Here is a 20,524-nt window from a genome sequence, read left to right as displayed (position 1 = left end):
ATTACAAGAGTAAAATATTGACTGCTTTCTCCCTAAGTTCAGAAAGAAGGCAAAGATGTCCTCTCTTACTTCTATTCAATATTGTACTTGAGGTCCTAGCTAATACAATAAAGCAAGAAAGAGGGCGCTTGGGTGGCTCAGATGGTTAAGCGTCTGCCTTCGGCTCAGGTCATGATCCCAGGGTCCTGGGATCGAGTCCCGCATCGGGCTCCCTGCTCCTTGGGAGCCTGCTTCTCCCTCTGCTTCTCTCTCTCTCCCCCTCTGTCTCTCATGAATAAATAAATAAAATCTTTAAAAAAAAAAAAAAGCAAGAAAGAGAAACAAAAAGCCCATAGACTAAAAAACAAGAAAGAAAAACCTCTTGACATGATTATTCAAGTGGAAAATACTAAGGATCTATTTAAAAACCTATTAAATACATGAATCTAGCAAGGTCACAGAATAAAAGCCAATAAATAATACCAATTAATTTCTATATTCTAGCAAAACGAAATTATTTTAAAAACACAAATTACAAGAACATCAAAAACATTAAATACTTAAATTTAAAAGACAAAAAACATACTTCTACACTGAAAACCATGAAACATTACTAAGAGAAATTAATAAGTCCTAAGTGGATAAATATAGCACATTTAGAAAATTCAATATTATCAAGATATCCAGTCTCCTCGGGACGCCTGGGTGGCTCAGGCCTTAAGCGTCTGCCTTCAGCTCAGGTCATGATCCTGAGTCCCACGGTGGGCTCCCTGCTCGGCAGGGAGCCTGCTTCTCCCTCTGACCCTCCCCCTTCTCATGCTCTCTCTCTCTCAAAAATAAAATAAAAAATAAAAAAAATAAAATTTATGTGGAAATGGAAAGATAAAACCAATTCTGAAAGAAAACGACAAAGATGGAAGCTATAATAATTATAGAGCATATTTGAAGACAAATCAATGGAACAAAAAATCTACAGACACATTTAGACAGCAAAAGAATTGAACATACCCCTCACAAAAGATAATTTACAAATGACCAATAAAGATCTGAGAAAGTGTTCAATATGAGTCATCAGGAAAATGCATATCAAGGGCACCTGGGTGGCTCAGTCATTAAAGGCCTTGCTCCACGCATGACCCCAGAGTCCTTCCTGGGATTCCTTGCTCAGCAGGAAGCCTGCTTTTCCTTCTCCCACTCCCACTGCTTGTGTTCCCTCTCTCACTGTGTCTGTCAAATAAATAGGTAAAATCTTTACCAAAAAAAAAAAAAAATGCATATCAAAAACACAACGAGACATTACTACAAGCCCTCTAAAATGGCTAAAATTAAAAAGACTGACAAAATCCAGTATTTGTGAACAGTGCAGAGCTCTAAGAATGCCGCTGGTAGGATGAAATGGAATAAATACCTTGGAAGTTTGGTACTTTCCTATAAAGTTAAATTTTACCTACACTCTGACTCAAATTCCAGTCCTAATTATTTACCCCCCAAAAATAAAAACATATGACCACAAAAAGACCTACACAAAAATGTTTCTATTAATTTTACATATAATACCCAAGATATTGACTTCCTGCATCAATTATTAGGTATATAAAAATAAACTGTGGCATTTTCATGCAATGGAATACTCATAAGGGAAAAAAACATAAGCACGTTGCTTACGCAACATGGAAGAAATTAAAAACCATTATGTTAAGGGAAAGAAGTCAAACAGAATAGTACACACTGCATAATCCCACTTACATGAAGTTCTAGAACAGACAAAACTCACCTATAATGACAGAAAACACAACAGTGATTATCCACAGTGGAGTCAGGAACATACCTGAATAGGTTCCAAGGTACATTTTTTTTTTAAAGATTTTATTTATTTATTTGAGAGAGAGAGAGAGAGAGAGAGAGAAACAGCATGAGAGGGGAGAAGGTCAGAGGGAGAAGCAGGCTCCCCGCCGAGCCGGGAGCCCGATGCGGGACTCGATCCCAGGACTCCGGGATCATGACCTGAGCCGAAGGCAGTCACTTAACCAACTGAGCCACCCAGGCGCCCTCCAAGGTACATTTTAGGGATGATGGAAATCAAGATTGGAGTGGTAGCTTCACAAGTGTTTACATGCCCAAGCTTATCAAACTTTACAATCTTAATCTGTAGATTATATTAAATGTAAAATATACTTCAAAAAAGCCATTTTGTAAAAAAGTTTGCAGGGATGGAGATCTTTTTCTTAGAAATTAGGAATATTAAATATGATATGGCTTTAATTGGCTTTTTTTTTTAATTTTATTTATTTGACAGAGAGAGAGAGAAAGTGAGAGAGCACAAGCAGGGGGAGTGGCAGAGGGAGAGGGAGAAGCAAGCTCCCCACTGAGCAGGAAGCCCGATGCAGAGTTCAATCCGAGGACCCTGGGATCATGACCTGAGCTGAAGGCAGACGCATAACCAACAGAGCCACCCAGGTGCCCCTGATTGGCTTTTAAATATAAATTACTAATAAATAACAAGTTTTCCTCTAAACAAAATAGCAAAAGCAATACCTAACAAGTGGAAGCATTTTCACATTAAATACAGCACATTAAAAAATAATTTATTTTTTTTTAAGTCCTACTTTTTTTTTTTTTAAAACTAAGCTCTTTGCCCAATGTAGCACTTGAACTCACAACCCTGGTATCAGGGTTGCATGCTCTACCAAGTGAGCCAGCCAGGTGCCCCCCGGAAAAAAAATAATTTAAAACAAACCAAAACAGAATCATACCAGGTATGTAAATATTATATATTCAGGAAAAAAAGTCATTTCCTCCTTTTTTATGCCCCCAACAAGCACTTTATTCAATGCACAAATGTTTATTATACCTCTAAATACAGAATTTATTAGTTATATAGCAAGTATGTTTATGAAACATACGTCCTCCTCTTTAAGTTTCAAATCATTTTTGTACCCCAGTTATCAAATAGTAACTACTTGTCAATTTAGACATGATGGATTTGACCACAAAAAGAGCCGTGGTATCTTAGAGTTGGAGAGCCCATTCATTATCTACTGGCATTAAACCCTGAAAACTGCAAAATGCCTCAAGAATAGTTGCCTCAAAATCTATAGGGAAAGTTCAACGCTAAGCCCACTCATAGGCAGTGATTTTCTAAATATTTTAGCCTTGGAAATTTATCTAAAAAATATAAAATCCTGTTTAGAAGAAAGGGGTATGGGAACAAGCAGAAGGGAGGACGAGAAGTTGCTGTTGCTATTCACTACCCACCAAGCTCACAATACCTTAGTCAACATCTGCCCACTAGGACAGTGGTCTCTAAAGCTGTTCTGAAGAGCACAGTTTGAGAAAGAGTAATCTAGAGCTGGACTGTCCAATATGATTATCAATTAGCAATGTGTAGTTACTAAGCACTTGAAATGTGGCTAGTCCAAACTCAGATTGTTTGGTTTATTTTTTTTAACAACCCTTAAAAATATGTTAAACCATTTTGGGGGATGGGGGAGTGGAGCCAAAGTTGGCCTAAGTGACAAAGTAGTTTATCAACTGCTGCTCTTGAGCACATGGAAGCTGTACTAAACAGTCTGTCAGATTATGTGAAGCTAACTAAGACTCAATAGCAGCCTAGTCAACAAGGCAGAAATGCCCACATTCCCAGGTATACTGAAAAAGTCCAAATGGTTAAGGAGGGAGGATTACAAGATTGAATCTACTCTACTCACTCGGCTCAGCTATACCCTAATTCATACTCCTGGGTCAAGTGTGCAAACACCATCATGGTTCTGAAAATTGGATGCCGAGACTGAGCCTTTGTTCACTTGGAGGTCGTCATACCAATACGCTAAAAGGCAAAGAAGGCTGTCATGCGTGACTGATACATGGAGAGCAAAGAGGACTACTTCTGGAACCCAGGAGAATCACTGGGGCACCTCTTAGAACTCTTATCTAATACCTTGGTCAAAGGACAACAAAGTTAGGACTACAAAGACCTCAGATCCCACAGCATGTATATCCCCAACCAAACTGAGAACAACTCATCCGGTCCAGTGTTGGCATAAACCAAAATCAAACAGGTAAGTGACAAGGTAACCATTACTGTTTTATTTGTATTTTAAGAAATTTTTGTTATTAAAGTACACATACAATGTTATATTAATTTCAGATGTACAACACAGTGACTCGCCTGGTACCTATTATTATTAATTTAGGCTTCATGACCACTTGCAGAAGAGAGGCCCATAGATAGCAGTTGTTTTATGTTGTTTCTTTTCCCCCGTCCTCCTCCTCTACCATATATGAAAGGCAAATGTGGTAGCTAATATTTTAAGTTGCAGATGAAAAATATGACTGAATTGACATTACTCCCAAAACTGATAAGATTTTAATGACAAAAAGAGAAAAACATACAAGAGCACGAAATAAAAACAGATTTAACCCCAAATACATCAGAAATCACATTACATGTCCATGGATCAAATCCTCCAGATAGATCGAGATTATGAGATGTACTTAGAGCATAAAAATGAAGAAAGGCAGGGCGCCTGGGTGGCTCAGTTGGTTAAGCGACTGCCTTTGGCTCAGGTCATGATCCTGGAGTCCCAGGATTGAGTCCCACATCGGGCTCCCTGCTCAGCGGGGAGTCTGCTTCTCCCTCTGACCCTCCCCCCTCTCATGCTCTCTCTCTCTCTCTCTCAAATAAATAAATAAAATCTTTAAAAAAAATGAAGAAAGGCATAAAGGACAAATAGAGAATACAAATATTAAGCAAAGGAAAGTCTGTATATCTACATTAATACCAAAGCAACTTTAAGACAAAAGCCAGTATTAAAGAGGAACATAATGATTAAGGCTTCAATTTAACAGGAAGCTCTAACAATTTCAAACTGCACCCATCTAAGAACATAAACTAAAAATATATAGTTCTTGGGGTGCCTGGGTGGCTCAGTTGGTTAAGCATCTGCCTTCGGCTCAGGTCATGACCCCAGGGTCCCGGGGTCAGGCTCCCTGATCAGCAGAGGTCTGCTTCTCCCTCTCCCTCTGCCTCTCCCCCCACCGACTAGTTCTCTCTCTCTCACTCTTTCTCAAATAAATTCTTTTAAAATAAATAAATAAATAAATAAAATATACAATTCTCAAGTTGACATATGTAGTTCCCTAATTGACAAATACAAGGAAAAATGGAGAAATCCAAAATCATAACTGAGACACTTGGACACATTCTTCTCAGCAACTGATGTAACAAGCAGACAAAAAAACCAAAACTACCCCCACTAATTATACAGAATATCTAAACAATTTTAAACTTGACTTAATGGATACACATACAGTATTTTCCCAACAACTGCAAAATACATTCAAGCACACACTGAACACTTACAAAAATGACCCCAAATACAGAACCTAAAGTGAATCTCCACAAACATCCAAGATATGATACCATGCAGTATGTTTTCCAATCACAATGCAATTTACTAGAAATGAATAACCCCAAAACTCTAAACAGAAAATGCCCACATTTGAAATTAAGAAAATTTAGTCTACATAGCATAAGAAATCATACCCTAAAAAAACCACAAGATAGGTGAACTTGCCATACCAGACATCAACAATTAATAGATCAATAAAGCCATAGTAATGTGTTATACTGATTCAAGGACAGACAAATAGAACAATGGAACAGACCAACGACACAAAGCAGAATGCCCAGAATCAGACTCATGTATGTGTGGTCAACTGGTTCATGATAAATAGTAAAAAGCTGGGAAAATAGATTTTTAAAAGAAACAGTGCAGGAACAAATAGTGGAGAAAAAAGTAAAAATGAATCCCTATTTCATACCTGTACTAAAGTCAATGCCAAACAGCTTGATTATAGACACAAAATGTGAAGGTGAAACAGAACTTACAAAATCAGTTATGATTTTGGATTTCTCCATTTTTCCTTGTATTTGTCAATTAGGGGAATACATGTCAACTTGACAATTGTATATTTTATTTATTTATTTATTTTAAAAGATCTTATTTATTTGAGAAAGAGTGAGAGAGTGACAGAGTGAGAGAGAGAGAACCAGTCGGTGGGGGTCAAAGATTCTATTTTTTAAAATCCTACAAATTAATGAAATGGCCAACTGAAGAAAAAAAAGACAAGAAATTTGAACAAGTTCATCACAAAAAGGAGGAGAAAGAAATCCAATAGGACAATGGACAACCACCACAACAGCTAAAATTTTAAAGTTAGAAAAGACAAAGTGTTGGTAAAGTGCTGCTGGTGGCAGTATCAATTGCACAAACACTTTGGAGAACAGGCCAAAAGAGCAACCAGTCTGTAATGAAATAGATGAAGAATCCCAAAATGAACCTTGAGGCTAGTGGGGATGCACACAGAAAAGCGACTGGCCTTCGTTTTGAGAATGAAAAATATTACTGCCAGGCCTATGATATTTGGGAGAAAAATTGCCCTAGCATCTTAAAAAATTAGGCAAAACAAAAGCAAGGCAGGGACGCCTGGGTGGCTCAGTCGGTTGAGTGTCTGTCTTTGGTTCAGGTCATGATCCCAGGGTCCTGGGATTGAACCTGGCATCTGCCCCTCATCTGGCTCCCTGTTCAGTGGGGAGTCTGCTTCAGCTTCTCCCTCTTCCTCTGCCCCTCCCCCTACTGGTGCTCAGGCTCCCTCAAATAAATAAAAACCTTAAAAAAAAAAAAAGCAAGGCAATTACTAACTCCAGGAGATAAAAAGGGGAGGGGAATACAGTTACAGGAGAATACTTAGCTCAGCAGTAAACAATATTTACATAGTTATAACACCACTTACTAGTGGCTTAACCAATAATTGAAATAGAACTCTCTTAAGGGGATATGGGGAAGAAAGTAAGCTAAATTTTTAACTGTGGAAGCAGAAAGTCAGTAACATCTGAAACTGATAAATCAAAATACAGCAGTTATTGCATACTACCAAAAATATAAAGCTAGATACTAAGAGTAACAGCTAGAAGAATAAAAGTGGTAGCTTCTGGAGAAAGGTACTAGAAGATGGGGAAAGATTAGGAGTGGAATGATACTTGTCACTGTAAGGCTTTTAGTGCAGTTTGGCTTTAAAAACACACAAGAGGGTGCCTGGGTGACTCAGTCGTTAAGCGTCTGCCTTCGGCTCGGGTCATGATCCCAGGGTCCTGGGTTCGAGCCCCGCATCGGGCTCCCTGCTCAGCAGGAAGCCTGCTTCTCCCTCTCCCACTCCCCCTGCATGTGTTCCCTCTCTCGCTGTGTCTCTGTCAAATAAATAAAATCTTTAATAAATAAATAAAAATAGACAAGATTTACTTTGAAAATTTTGAGAAAATTCTTCAATCTTATTGCATTTCTGTCAATGTATCCTGGCACTCAATAGGTCTGCTTTATTGACATATAAAGGTTTTAACCATTTTTTTAAATTTAGAGTATACATACAATCTATTCTAAAATCTCACCAAAATTAAAGTTCTGAAAATTATTTACCCTAACTGTCTCAATAAGTCAAAGAAAATCAGAACAGATTTTTTTTAAATCTAGGAAAGAATATAATTCAAGTACAAGAAAAATTAAATTAGTAGGAATACTACCCAAAAAGAGAGTTTATTATTGGGCTACTAAATATCTGAAACTTTAACATCTGAACTCCCAATCTTGCCTCCTAAACCTAAAGCTTCCAAAGGATTTTCCTCATCTCAGTAACCGTCAAGTTCATCCGTGTCTAGAATAAAACTGTGGAATCACCCCAATTCTTCTCTTAAACTTATTTGATCAATTCATCATCAACAAATCCTGTCTACCTTCAAAACACATCCAAAATCTGACCACCTAGAATCTCCACCATTACCACCCAGGTCCAAGTCACCATTACTCCCCTCACCTGGATTTTTGCCAAGAGCTTCTAAATTCCTAACTCTGCCTTCAGAGTTCCTTCTTCCCTACTTCCTCCTCACTTGAGCTTCTCCACACAACAGCCACAGTGATCTTTTAAAACTTAAATCAGGCTCTGTTATTTCTCTGCTCAAAACCCTTCAGTGACTTCTCATCTCAATCTGAGTAAAAGCAAAGGCTCAATGTTAACTACTACTTCCTAGTTTTGTCCCTACTCACTCTGGTCCAGTTAGGTTGGCTCCCTTGCTATTATTTCTTGGATGCATTAAGCACATTCCCACCTGAGGCTAAAAAGTGTTCCAGACAAAGGGAACAGCTCTGCTTTCAAACAACTGATATTTTTGTTGTTGTTGTTCCAGAATGCAGTAAAAGACAAGTTACCCAAATACAAAAATTTTTTGATACCAAAAGTAGTGTACACACACATGTACGTGCACCACACACTTCATATACAAAAAGAACATAAAAAGCCTAAATTAAAGCAAATTGGCTTTTTTTTAAAGATTTTATTTATTTATTTGAGAGAGAGAGAGAGAGCAGGGAGTGGGAGAGGGAGAAGCAGGCCTCCCGCCGAGCAGAGAGCCTGATGCAGGGCTCGATCCCAGGACCCTAAGATCATGACCTGAGCCGAAGGCAGTTGCTTAACCGACTGAGCCACCCAGGTGCCCCGCAAATTGGCAGTTTTAACAGAACATGAGCATAGCCAAATGGTCTACCACTACCAAGGAAAACTGATAAAAGAAATACAGAGATTACTCAATTTAAGAATTCTATTAATAGAGGACACCAGAGGCACCTGGGTGGCTCAGACGGTTAAGCGTCTGCCTTCGGCTCAGGTCATGATCCCAGGGTCCTGGGATCGAGTCCCACATCAGGCTCCCTGCTCAGCAGGGAGTCTGCTTCTCCCTCTCCCTCTGTCTCTCTCACAAATGAATAAATAAAATCTTTAAAAAAAAATAGAGGACACCAACCAGTGAAATAAAAATAATTATTCTATCACATCAATGTAACCCCCTCACCAGAAAAACACTTCATAAAATAAAACAACCTTAGGACTATTTTATCCAATCTGTTCTTGATATTTCAAACATCACTGGGAACTTCTAGCCATCTCAAAGTGCAGTTAACTCCACCGAAGATTTACTGTAGAATCCAAATCAGTACACCTTTCAATTCCACCCTCAATTCTAAAAACCAAATATTCTTCAGACAATAACAAATGACCCCTGAAAGGAAAAATCACCCTTATTTGAGCACTTGACTTACCTTGTTTTAATTCCTCTAGCAGTAGTGTCTGCTACATAAGCCAAAGGCTGGAGCTGCACTATTCTCAGCAACCTTCTGAGTCCTGCACAATGTTCAAGCTTCTGTAAGGCCTAGTGTTTGGTGATTCCTTTCTTTTCTTCCACAAAATCTGGCTCTATAAACGGAGTCTTCTCTTTTTTATTTCTGTGTATCCTGCCAATTCATTCACCCACGGTTTAAGGTAATCCAAGTATTCCTCACATTCTTTTTTTTTTTTTTTTTAAAGATTTTTATTTATTCATGAGAGACGGGGGGTGGGGGGGAAAGAGAGAGAGAGAGAGAGAGAGAAGCAGAGGGAGAAGCAGGCTCCTAAGGAGCAGGGAGCCCGATGCGGGACTCGATCCCAGGACCTCGGGATCATAACCTGAGCCGAAGGCAGATGCTTAACCATCTGAGCCACCCAGGCGCCCTATTCCTCACATTCTAAAACACCCCCAAGGGGCGCCTGGGTGGCTCAGTCGTTAAGCATCTGCTTTCAGCTCAGGTCATGATCTCAGGGTCCTGGGATTGAGCCCCACATTGGGCTCCCTGCTCAGTGGGAAGCCTGCTTCTCCCTCTCCCACTCCCACTGCTTGTGTTCCCTCTCTCGCTGTGTCTCTCTCTGTCAAATAAATAAAATCTTTAAAAAAAAAATAAAAAAATAAAACACTCCCAAAAATACTTAGAGATTAAAAAACATTTTAAGTAACTAAGTTTAAACTAATTACTGCTAACCAAAAACATACAAAATGTCACAACTGAAGCAACAATACACCATTAACAGAGAATGCAACAGAAAACACACACAATAGGGGCGCCTGGGTAGCTCAGTCGTTAAGCGTCTGCCTTCGGCTCGGGTCATGGTCCCAGGGTCCTGGGATCAAGCCCCGCATCGGGCTCCCTGCTCCACGGGAGGCCTGCTTCTCCCTCTCCCTCTCCCACCACCCCTGCTTGTGTTCCCTCTCTCGCTGTCTCTCTGTGTCAAATAAATAAAATCTTAAAAAAAAAAAAAGAAAGAAAGAAAACACACACAATAACGCAAGGTACAATTTTTCCAAACATTCAAAGCTTTAATCTATTACACAAATGGCTCCAAAACATGTGGGTAACACCCTCACCAATTTATTTTAAGGGGCATATATGACTGGAGATCAAAAATTTAATAACAACTAAAAAAAAAAAAAGACTATACGCCCCAATCAATAATTTTAGCAACATGATATCCACTATCATCAAGTAATATTCATCCTGAAAAGAAAAGCAGAACTACCACTGTAAAAATTATTTTCGGGGGAGCGCCTGGGTGGCTCAGTCATTAAGCGTCTTGCCTTCGGCTCAGGTCATGATCCCAGGGTCCTGGGATTGAGCCCCGCGTCAGGCTCCTTGCTCCCCCGGAAGCCTGCTTCTCCCTCTCCCACTCCCCCTGCTTGTGTTCCCTCTCTCGCTGTGTCTTTGTCAAATAAATAAATAAAATCTTTAAAAAAAAAAGGGCCCCTGGGGGCGCCTGGGTGGCTCAGTCATTAAGTGTCTGCCTTTGGCTCAGGCCATGATCCCAGAGTCCTGGGATCAGGCCCCACACCGGGCCCCCTGCTCTGCGGGAAGCCTGCTTCTCCCTCTCCCACGCCCCCTGCTTGTGTTCCCTCTCTCCCTGTCTCTCTCTTTGTCAAATAAATAAAATCTTTAAAAAAATAAAATAAATAAAAATAAAAAAAGGGTGCCTGGGTGGCTCAGTCGGTTAAGCGTCTGCCTTCGGCTCAGGTCATGATCCCAGGGTCCTGGGATCGAGCCCATCAGGCTCTCTGCTCCGCAGGAAGCCTGCTTCTCCCTCTCCCACTCCCCTGCTTGTGTTCCTTCTCTCGCTGTGTTTCTCTGTCAAATAAATTTTAAAAAATCTTAAAAAAAATATTTAAAAAGTTATTTTCGGAATTAGCTTGATAGAAAAACAAATTTTAAAACTGCTGTAATTTTCTCAATAAATAGGTAACAGTAATCAGTAATTCAGTAAAATTCAACATTAGTTAACTCTAAAAAAGCTAGACATGGTGGCGCCTGGCTGGCTCCGTTGGTAGAGCGTGTGACTCTTGATGTTGGGGTTATAAGTCTGAGCCCTACGTTGGGGTCAGAGTTTACATTAAAAAAGGAGGGGGGCTCAATCAGTAGAGCATGCAACTCTTGATCTTGGGGTCGCGTGTGAGTTCAAGCCCTATACAGGGCATAGAGCTTACAAAAAAACAACCCAGACATGGACAACTTTCTTAATTTTTAAAATTCTCTTCCTCTACCAACCTCTTATAAATTAGCATTCCCAAAGTTTTTGTCCTCTCATTATAAAAGACACTCACTAATTTCTTCTATACACATACTTCCAATTACTACCTGTAAGCTGTTAAGATACAAACTCATATCCCCAACAAAACCTCCATCCCTAATGCTATTCAGATACCCAACAGCCTACTGGACATCTCTATCCTGATTTCTTAAAGGCACCTTAAACTCAACTGTCAATCTACTATGTTCATCCTCCACAATTTATTACACCACCATCCACCCACATCAGGAAAATAAAGTAAAAAAAAAAAAAAAAAACTATATCATGACAGCAATGATGAAAAAGCAGCATTTACATTACAAAAATACCCAGAACAGCCCAAATGCCCCAAAAAGCAAAAATAAAATGCCAACAAAGAATTCTGATAATCTGGGTGGCTCATTTGGTTGTGTCTGCCTACAGCTCAGGTCATGATCATCTAGGGTACTGGGATTGAGCCCCAAGTCAGACTCCCTGCTCAACAGAAGGTCTGCTTCTCGCTCTCCCTCTGCTCCTCTCCATCACCCTGCTCATGTTCTCTCTAATAGATAAAATCTTTAAAAAACAAAAAAAGAATTTTGATAATCATTAGAAATAAAAGTATACAAACTGCATAAATATGATTTTCCAAGAAAGAGACAAATGAATGTGTCATATACAACTGTCCTAACACAGAAATAACACACTAAAAGCATATACATTAAAGCATCAACAGTGGTAAAGATGGAGATGAAAGAGTACACAAAGAATGAAGGAATACTTTTACATTTTACTTGCATGTTTATACAACACTTATATCTTTCACATCAAAAATGAACATGCTTATCAGCTATGAAATGAAAAAACAATATACTGTTTATAACTTTGTAAAATATATTGGGAAAGCTCGAAAGTGAATCTGAATACATCTACACAATAACCTGTACACAAATGTTCATAGCATTATTCGTAAAAGTCAAAAAGTGGACACAATCTAAATGTCCATCAACTGATAAATAAACAAAATGTGGTACACGTGTAATCAATTGTTATTTAGCCACAGACAAGAATAAAGTATTCATAGAAGCTACATGGATTAACCTTAAAAACATTATGCTAGGGGCGCCTGGGTGGCTCAGTGGTTGAGCTTCTTTCTGCCTTTGGCTCAGGTCATGATCCCAGGGTCCTGGGATGGAGCCCGGCATCAGGCTCCCTGCTCAGCAGGGGGCCTGCTTCTCCCTCTCCCACTCCCCCACTTGTGTTCCCTCTCTCGCTGTCTCTTTCTGTCAAATAAATAAATTAAAAAATCTTAAAAAAAAAAACACTATGCTAAGTAAAAGAAGCTAGTCACAAAAGGCCACATGTTGTATGATTCAATTTATATGAAATGTCCAGAAAAGACAAATCTATAACAACAGATAAATTGGTGGTAGTAAGGGGCTAGGAAAAAATGAAATGAGGAGTGACATACTAATATAGGCATGGGGCTTCTTCTTGGGGTGATAAAAATATTCTAAAATTAGACATTAGAGGGGCAGCCGGGTGGCTCAGCCAGTTAAGTGTCTGCCTTCAGTTCAGGTCATGATCCCCAGGCTCCCTGCTCAGTGGGGAGTCTGCTTCTCCCTCTCCCCACCCCCCCCTGCTTGCTCTCATGCACTCTCTCAAATAAATAAAATCTTTAAAGTTAAACATTGGTAATGATTGCATAATTCTGTTAATATTCTAAAAACTACTGAACTCTATTAAGGGTAGATTATATCTCCATAAAGCAGTTACCAAAAAGTGACTATGAAACAAAGATTTTAATATGCACCAAACTTTTAAAATAAGCCTAAATTTGTGTTCTGAAAATTATCTTATTTTTTTTTTCTTGAAAAAAGTCTCACTTAGAGTGCCTGGGTGGCTCAGTTAGTTAGGCAGCTGACTTCTGCTCAGGTCATGATCTCAGGGTCCTGGGATGGAGTCCTGCATTGGGATCCATGCTCAGCGGGGAGTCTGCTTTCTCCCTCTCTCTCTTTCCCTCTGACTCTTCCCCTGCTCATGCTTGATCTCGCTCTAATAAATAAAATCCTTAAAAAAAAAAAAAAAGAAAAGAAGCCTCACTTAGTGACTTCACTTAGTGACGAACTTTCAAATACCTGTTGAACTGATTTAACAAAATAAATTTCAAGGGATGCCTGGGTGGCTCGGTCAGTTAAGTATCTGCCTTCAGCTCAGGTCATGATCCCAGGGTCCTGGGATGGAGTCCCAGGTCAGGCTCCTTGCTCAGCGGGGAGCCTGCTTCTCCCTGTTGTGTTTGCCTCTGCCTGCTGTTCTCCCTGCCTGTGTACACGTGCACTCTCACACGTGCACTCTCCCTGACAAATCTTTAAAATAAATAATTCCATATTTTCATGTTAACAAGATTATCTTAAAATTTCTTATGATTTGTTTTATTCAGTAACTGAATTTTCTGAGCTAAAATATTCTAAGACTATGTATTTTAAATATACCCAGTGACAGATGCTGGGGCTAGGCATATTCCCTGTCTTCAAAAACCTTACAGAAGGGCGCCTGGGTGGCTCAGTTGGTTAGGCGACTGCCTTCAGCTCAGGTCATGATCCTGGAGTCCCGGGATTGAGTCCCACATCAGGGTCCCCACTCAGCGGGGAGTCTGCTTCTCCCTCTGATCCTCCCCCCCTCATGTGTTCTCTCTCTCTCATTCTCTCTCTCTCAAATAAATAAATAAAATCTTTAAAAAAAAAAAACCTTACAGAAAACTTATTTAAGTAGTATATATCCTCTAAAATGGAACTATATTATGACTCTTGATCTCAGGGTGGTGATTTTCAAGCCCTCCACTGGGACCTAGAGCTTACTTGAAAAAATAATAAAAATAATAAATAAGCAAAAAATTAAAAAGTAAAAAAATAAAATAAAATAAATGAATAGATAGATAGCACCTGGCTGGCTAAGTCAGGAGAGCATGCAACTCTTGATCTCCAGGTAGTTATCTTCAAGCCCATGCTGGGACCTGGAGCTTACTTAAAGAACAAAATAAAATGGAACTACATCTGCATTATAAATAACATGTATCAGAAAGACTGTACTATCTGTAGAAAAAAATAAGTTAAATTATATTTGCCTTTCTGTTAACCATCACTAAAAAGGATACAAAAGAAACATTTCCTAATATAAAGTTCTTAGATAAGGCACCTGGATGGGTCAGTCGGTTAAGTGTCTGTCTTTGGCTCAGGTCATGATCCCAGGGTCCTGGGATGGAGCCCCGTGTCGGGTTCCCTGCTCAGGGAGAAGTCTGCTTCTCCCTCTCCCTCTGCCCCTCCTTCTGCTTGTGCTCTCTCTCTCAAATAAATAAATAAAATCTTTAAAAAAAAGTCCTTAGAAAAGCTCCTGGCACATCATAAGCACCTGTTAAGTATACTAATAATTTTTTTTTAAAGATTTTATTTATTTAGACAGAGACAGACACAGCCAGAAAGAGAGAACACAAGCAGGGGGAGTGGGATAAGGAGAACCAGGCTTCCCACGGAGCAGGGAGCCCGATGTGGGGGCTCGATCCCAGGATCCTGGGATCATGACCTGAGCCAAAGGCAGATGCTTAACGACTGAGCCACCAGGCGCCCCTGAGAACTTCTTTAAAGTAATACTTAATACCCCATTTTTATTTACATTGAGTTTTCATCTCTGTGAATCTCACACATGCAGCCACAAATGTTTAAAGCTGAAGAAAGCACAGGACATAAATCTTGCTTTCTTCAGATGTACTATAATGCAATTAAGCATAAGATATAGCCCCCTCAAAAAAGAAAAAAGGATGGTGGAGTTAACAGAATTATCCATCTGCCAAAAGTAACTACAGTAGTATGATACAGCTGTAATATAGAACTTAAGCAGAAACAGAGCCAAAGAACTTTCACTGTGCCAAGAAAAAGATGTACACAAAAATCTGAACTGCTGAAGGGGTAACACCGTCCTGAAGTGAATTACCTACCATAACAATTTTACTGGAGCTGATTTCAAACTACCACCTAGACTTCTCAATAAAGGTTAATCATAGAACTCTACACGGAACATAAATCTGCCCAAAAAGTCATAGCAAAATATTTATCTATTAAAAAAAACATTATTTTGAGTTGTGCAATGCTAGTTACCTTAATTATTATAATAAATACAATCACACTGTGCTGTAATAAATTACCAAGCTAAAAAAGGCCATCCAGCCAATGGGGGGTAATGGCATTCATTAATTAGGGCCCTTTTTCCTTCCTTTTCGAAGCATGCCTAGCACAAAACCTAGTATGTGTCTGATGTTAAAAAAAAATTATTGTGGGGCGCCTGGGTGGCTCAGTTGTTAAGCATTCGCCTTCCGCTCAGGTCATGATCCCAGCGTCCTGGGATCAAGCCCCGCATCGGGCTCCCTGCTCCGCGGGAAGCCTGCTTCTCCCTCTCCCACTCCCCTTTCTTGTATTCCTGCTCTCGATATCTCTGTCAAATAAATAAATAAAATCTTAAAAAAATAATTATTGTTCATTACAGAATTATAATACTAGCCAATGGGAAATGATAGGAAATTTTCCTGAGCCAGGATGATCAAGGCGAACAGAAGTTCATAAGCCAGGGCAAGTTTTGTTCTAAGAAGGGTACTTCCAAAATCACATCTAACCTAAGGGGCATAAAACTGCATTCTGCCTAAAAGGGTTAAGTGTCTGTTAGAGTTTTCTCATTTCCTCACATACTCTAGGCCTAAATTTGCAGCTTCCAAACTAAAGCTTTTCAAGCACTTTTCATCCAACTCTCATATCTAATTCCATAATGAGAATTTTTAAGTTCTTCAAATTAAAAATAGTTCCATTGTCGTAGATGCCCTACGAAAAGCAGAAACTAAAGACTCGATAAAAAGATACGCTGAATATACCTGAGTTCACTGCAACCAGGTTTTAAACTGAAATCCGTGTTAACCCAGCTTTTTAAAAATTAAAGGGGAAAAAACAAAACCCACCCACATTTTACTATTCCACCAAGTAGCACTCTTTTATTGTTTTTGTGAAGGCTAATTATTTATTGAAATATCATGTGATAATACTAGTTAAATACTGTGTGCTCCAATTACTTCCTGCTGAAAGATTCCCATTTCAACTACCTAAAGGTTCACAGTACTTCTCAAAGCACAACGATTTAACTCCTTCCTCCTCCCCCGCTGCGCTCCACCACCCCCCGCCCCGGAAAATACATTACCTGCAGCAGGGTTTCCAGAACTCAACATTTAGAGGTGGGGGCGGGGAGGTGAGGGCTGGGGGGCGGGGAGGTAAGGGCTGGGGAGAGGTTGGGAGTGTGGGGGTGGGAGAGTTCTCTAGTTTTTGGACTCACTATCCCATTCTGCCTGAGTAAAACAAACCCCCGTTGTAAATAATCTTATTAACAGTTTAGAGCCCAATTCCCTTCTGCTCGTATCTATCCCTATAAACTTCACTATGGCCTTCACTATGGCACCCATTTCTATTCTAGAGCAGCCCTACCTGTGCCCAGACTTTCAGGTCCAACCTGAATTACTCCATGACCTTGGACCCGAGCCAATGCTCCCCTCCAAGATCCCCACATCACACCCTGCAGGCTGCAGAGGCCTCAAGGTTCAGGTCGGGTCGGCGCCCGGGGCGAAGGCAAGGGAGCAAGCCGCAAGAACCGCAACTCCGCGATGGCTGGTGGGGCTGGCTCGGGGAAAACGCCGGAAAGGAAAGACGCCGGGGGCGGAGACAAGGCCGGGGGCTACCTGCGGGCCAGCGCCGACACCGCCCCGGTAATCGCAATGGCTACACGCCACCTCCGGGTTCTGGATGCCCTCTCAGCCGCCTTGAAAGCCCTGGCCTGACCCGCGGTCCTCGGTCATGGCCCCTTATTACCTCTGCTTACCTAGCAGTGGCAGGTGATGGGCAGCCGAGACGCGCGGGCTGACTGCCTACCTCAAGCGACAGTGTCTTCGAGCCGCCCACTCCCTCCCAGGGGCTCCAGGAGCCCGGACCACAGGAGTAGAAAGAGGCGTACGATGCAAAACGACACAGAAGGTGGGACAGGAAGCGGGGGGCGGGAATCGTCCAGCTCTCCGGAGAGGCTGGCAGAAGGGAGGTGAGGACGCAGGAGGCGCGACAGCACGCGGCGAGGACGGTCAAAAAGCTAGCCTACCTTCCTCACTCCTGGTCGAGGGTCCAATGCGAGCCAGCGGATCACCTCACATCCGGGTATCAGGAGACAGCTGCGTCCGCCGCCTGTCCCGCGGCGCAGATTCGCCAAACTTCCGGCGACGACGGCGACGCCTCGCCCGTCAGATGGGAGTTACCTGTGACCGTCTTGGTCGCGCTTGCGCAACGCTCCTCTTCAGCCGTCACAGGCTCAGCTGACGTGCCCAGAGGAGGAAGATGGCCGCCACGCTCGCTGCGTATCACGCAGTTTTTCACCCCCCCCCCCCGCCCGGGGACGGCTGGGTGTCGGGGGAAAAGCAAGCCAGCGTACACCCTCAGCGCAGGCGCGGTGGGAGGCCTCGCGTGCGCGCACCGCGGGTGGGCGTCTCGCCGAGAAGCGGCGGCGCCGCCAGGCGGCGGCCTCTGGCCCTTCCCCGGAATGTCTCTTTAATAAAGCCACCCACGCCCGCAGCTGTGGTTTGTCTTGGAAATGCTTCGTTGGTCCCTCTTTGGGTTGCGGGTACTACTGTCTGCGACTGTTTCAAATACCTTTAATCTTTGACTTCGGCCAGTGTAAAGAAAAGGGGAGGCAATTGACCCTTCTCTTTCCTTCCCCTGCAATACACTCCAGTGCTTCCAGAAAATCCAGGGCTTCACCTGATCCTTACACTTTCCTCCTTGTGTGCGGACGCACGGGAGTCGACAAGAAATTGTAGTATGTTCTACTAGATTTAGTCATGGCGAGTGTTCAGACAAAGCTTTGGCTCTTCGAAGCCTCTAAAGATAGAACACAGATTTCAGTCACTAGTATTCGTGGTTCCCACACACTTGAACACGCTTACTGTGCTATTCTTACTTGCAGAACTGTGAGATTAGGTCAAACCGGTACTCATGCTTTTGAGAATCTGAAGAGAGATGATCATACGTGTGTTCTCCCCTTACTGACCTGTTTTTATGAAACTAAGTACAATCAAAATGTGCTCTAAGTTTATCAAGCCTGATTTTCTGACAATACATCTTCCACAAAACTTTATTGAGCTGCTTTTCAGTTTTGTCTGGAAAGAGCCTGTGATTTAAAAACCAAAACCAGAGGTATTGATGGGTGAGGCCATTGCCAACATCACCATATATTGTGTTACTTGGCAAAAACCTGCCTATGCCCCACCCCCAGTCCCTGTTCCTGATATATATACTTTAATGACATATGCCAAAAGACTTTAATGGGGAAGGAGGAGACAAGTCAGGAGTAGACCGCCAACCTGATTAAAGTGGCTTATGTACCAGACTATCTCAACAATATTTGCCTTCACCTTTAGATTGTCGATTGTCAGGCAACTGATGGGATTTCTTTTTCTGTGTAAACTGTTTACACACACAAACCATATTTACATGTTTCCATTCCCACAAAATAGGCCTCTGCTTTTTTTTTTTTGAAAGATTATATTTGAGGGAGTGAGAGCAAGTGAGAGAGAACACGAGCAGAGGGGCAGAGGGAGAGAAGCCAACTCCCTCCTGAGCAGGGAGCCCAAGGCGATGCAGCACTGGATCCCAGGACCTTGGGATCATGACCTGAGCCAAAGGCAGACACTTAACCAACTGAGCCACCCAGGTGCCCAATAGGCCTCCACTTCTGAGTAATCTATTCACTCTACTTCTTGAATTGGTCAGTCAGAAGCATAGGAATCCTTATAAACGCCATGCCATGCAAAATCATATGTACCTATTTTTGATATATAAGTAAATAATATTTGATGTGTAACTCTTGTCTGCAATTTATTCTAGATTTTCTTTTCTAAAACCAAATATAGTGAGCTTCTTAAACATGCTGCAAAAGTATAGTTTGCTTTTATAAACATCACAGTTGCTAAGAGACAAGATCTTGGTTTTTTTTTAAGATTTTATTTATTTATTTGACAGAGAGAAAGCGACCACAAGCAAGGGGAGCAGCAGGCAGAGGGAGAAGCAGGCTCCCCACTGAGCAGAGAGCCTAACGCAGGGCCTGATCCCAGGACCCTGGGATCACGATGGAGAAGGCAGACACCCAACCAACTAAGCCCCCCAGGTGCCCCTAGATCTTAATTGTTCTCACCACAAAAAGGAAATGATAATTATGTGATGTGATGGAGGTGTCAGCTAAGATGGTAATCATAATTGCAATCTATAAAAATAATCAACTCATTGTATACCTTAAAGTTATACAATTTTATATGTCCATTATATCTCAATAAAAATATTCATAAAATAGTTTGCTTTTATGGGAAAAATAAACTTTCTTGAGCATTATTCTTTATCATTTTAAAAGGTATCTCACTTATAAATTCTTGATAAATTCAAAATTGTGAATGTAATCTAGAATTGATTTTCCTTTCTAACTCCAAACTGTAGAATGTACTTTCCTGCCCTTGCTTATCATGAGAACATCTATTTCTAAAAGCTAATAATGAAGCAGTTGCATTGCCCCACATACCACATTTTCATTTCCTTGTTCCTTTTCTTTCTTGTGACCAATCTAAATGCCAGAACCTGTAAAGCCTCTGCTAACTTCCAGACAACAGAGTAGTCTCACATTCACACTGATCCTTCTGCTAGCAGCAAATAAAGTATTTTTTCTTTGTTGGTCCACTCTTGTTGACTTTATTTCAAGACTCTTGACAGTTTGAGGGGCGCCTGGGGCTCAGTCGTTAAGCGTCTGCCTTTGGCTCAGGTCATGATCCCAGGGTCCTGGGATCGAGCCCCGCATCGGAATCCCTGCTCAGCAGGAAGCCTGCTTCTCCCTCTCCCACTCTCCCTGCTTGTGTTCCTGCTCTCTTTCTCTCTGTCAAATAAATAAATAAAATCTTTAAAAAAAAAAAAGACTCTTGACAGTTTGAGAGAGTTACTACAAGAGAGCTAAAATTCTAAAAAAAAAAAATCACTTCAAT

The 20,524-nt window shown here is 41.2% G+C and overlaps 1 protein-coding gene across 9 annotated transcripts in view; it reads right to left on the bottom strand.

Moving 5' to 3' along the window:
* ESCO1 (establishment of sister chromatid cohesion N-acetyltransferase 1) overlaps positions 1–17,749 on the bottom strand; it is an 84,436-nt gene extending 66,687 nt beyond the window's left edge. For 5 of the 9 annotated variants that reach the window (XM_028092526.2, XM_028092529.2, XM_028092528.2 and 2 more), the window contains exon 1: positions 17,608–17,746. The gene's annotated coding sequence lies outside the window, so the exon portion shown is untranslated. Of the gene's footprint in view, positions 1–17,607 lie in introns of all 9 variants that reach the window. The other 4 variants (XR_003607458.2, XR_003607457.2, XR_015766940.1 and 1 more) reach the window with 2 other exon arrangements.
* Between the last annotated feature and the right edge of the window lie 2,775 nt (positions 17,750–20,524).

The sequence above is a fragment of the Eumetopias jubatus genome, unplaced genomic scaffold, assembly GCF_037043125.1.
Source record: "Eumetopias jubatus isolate StellerSeaLion01/CBP00866 unplaced genomic scaffold, mEumJub1_p1.0 scaffold_16, whole genome shotgun sequence".
Lineage (NCBI taxonomy): Eukaryota > Metazoa > Chordata > Mammalia > Carnivora > Otariidae > Eumetopias > Eumetopias jubatus.
This window is presented reverse-complemented; position numbering and strand designations above follow the sequence as displayed.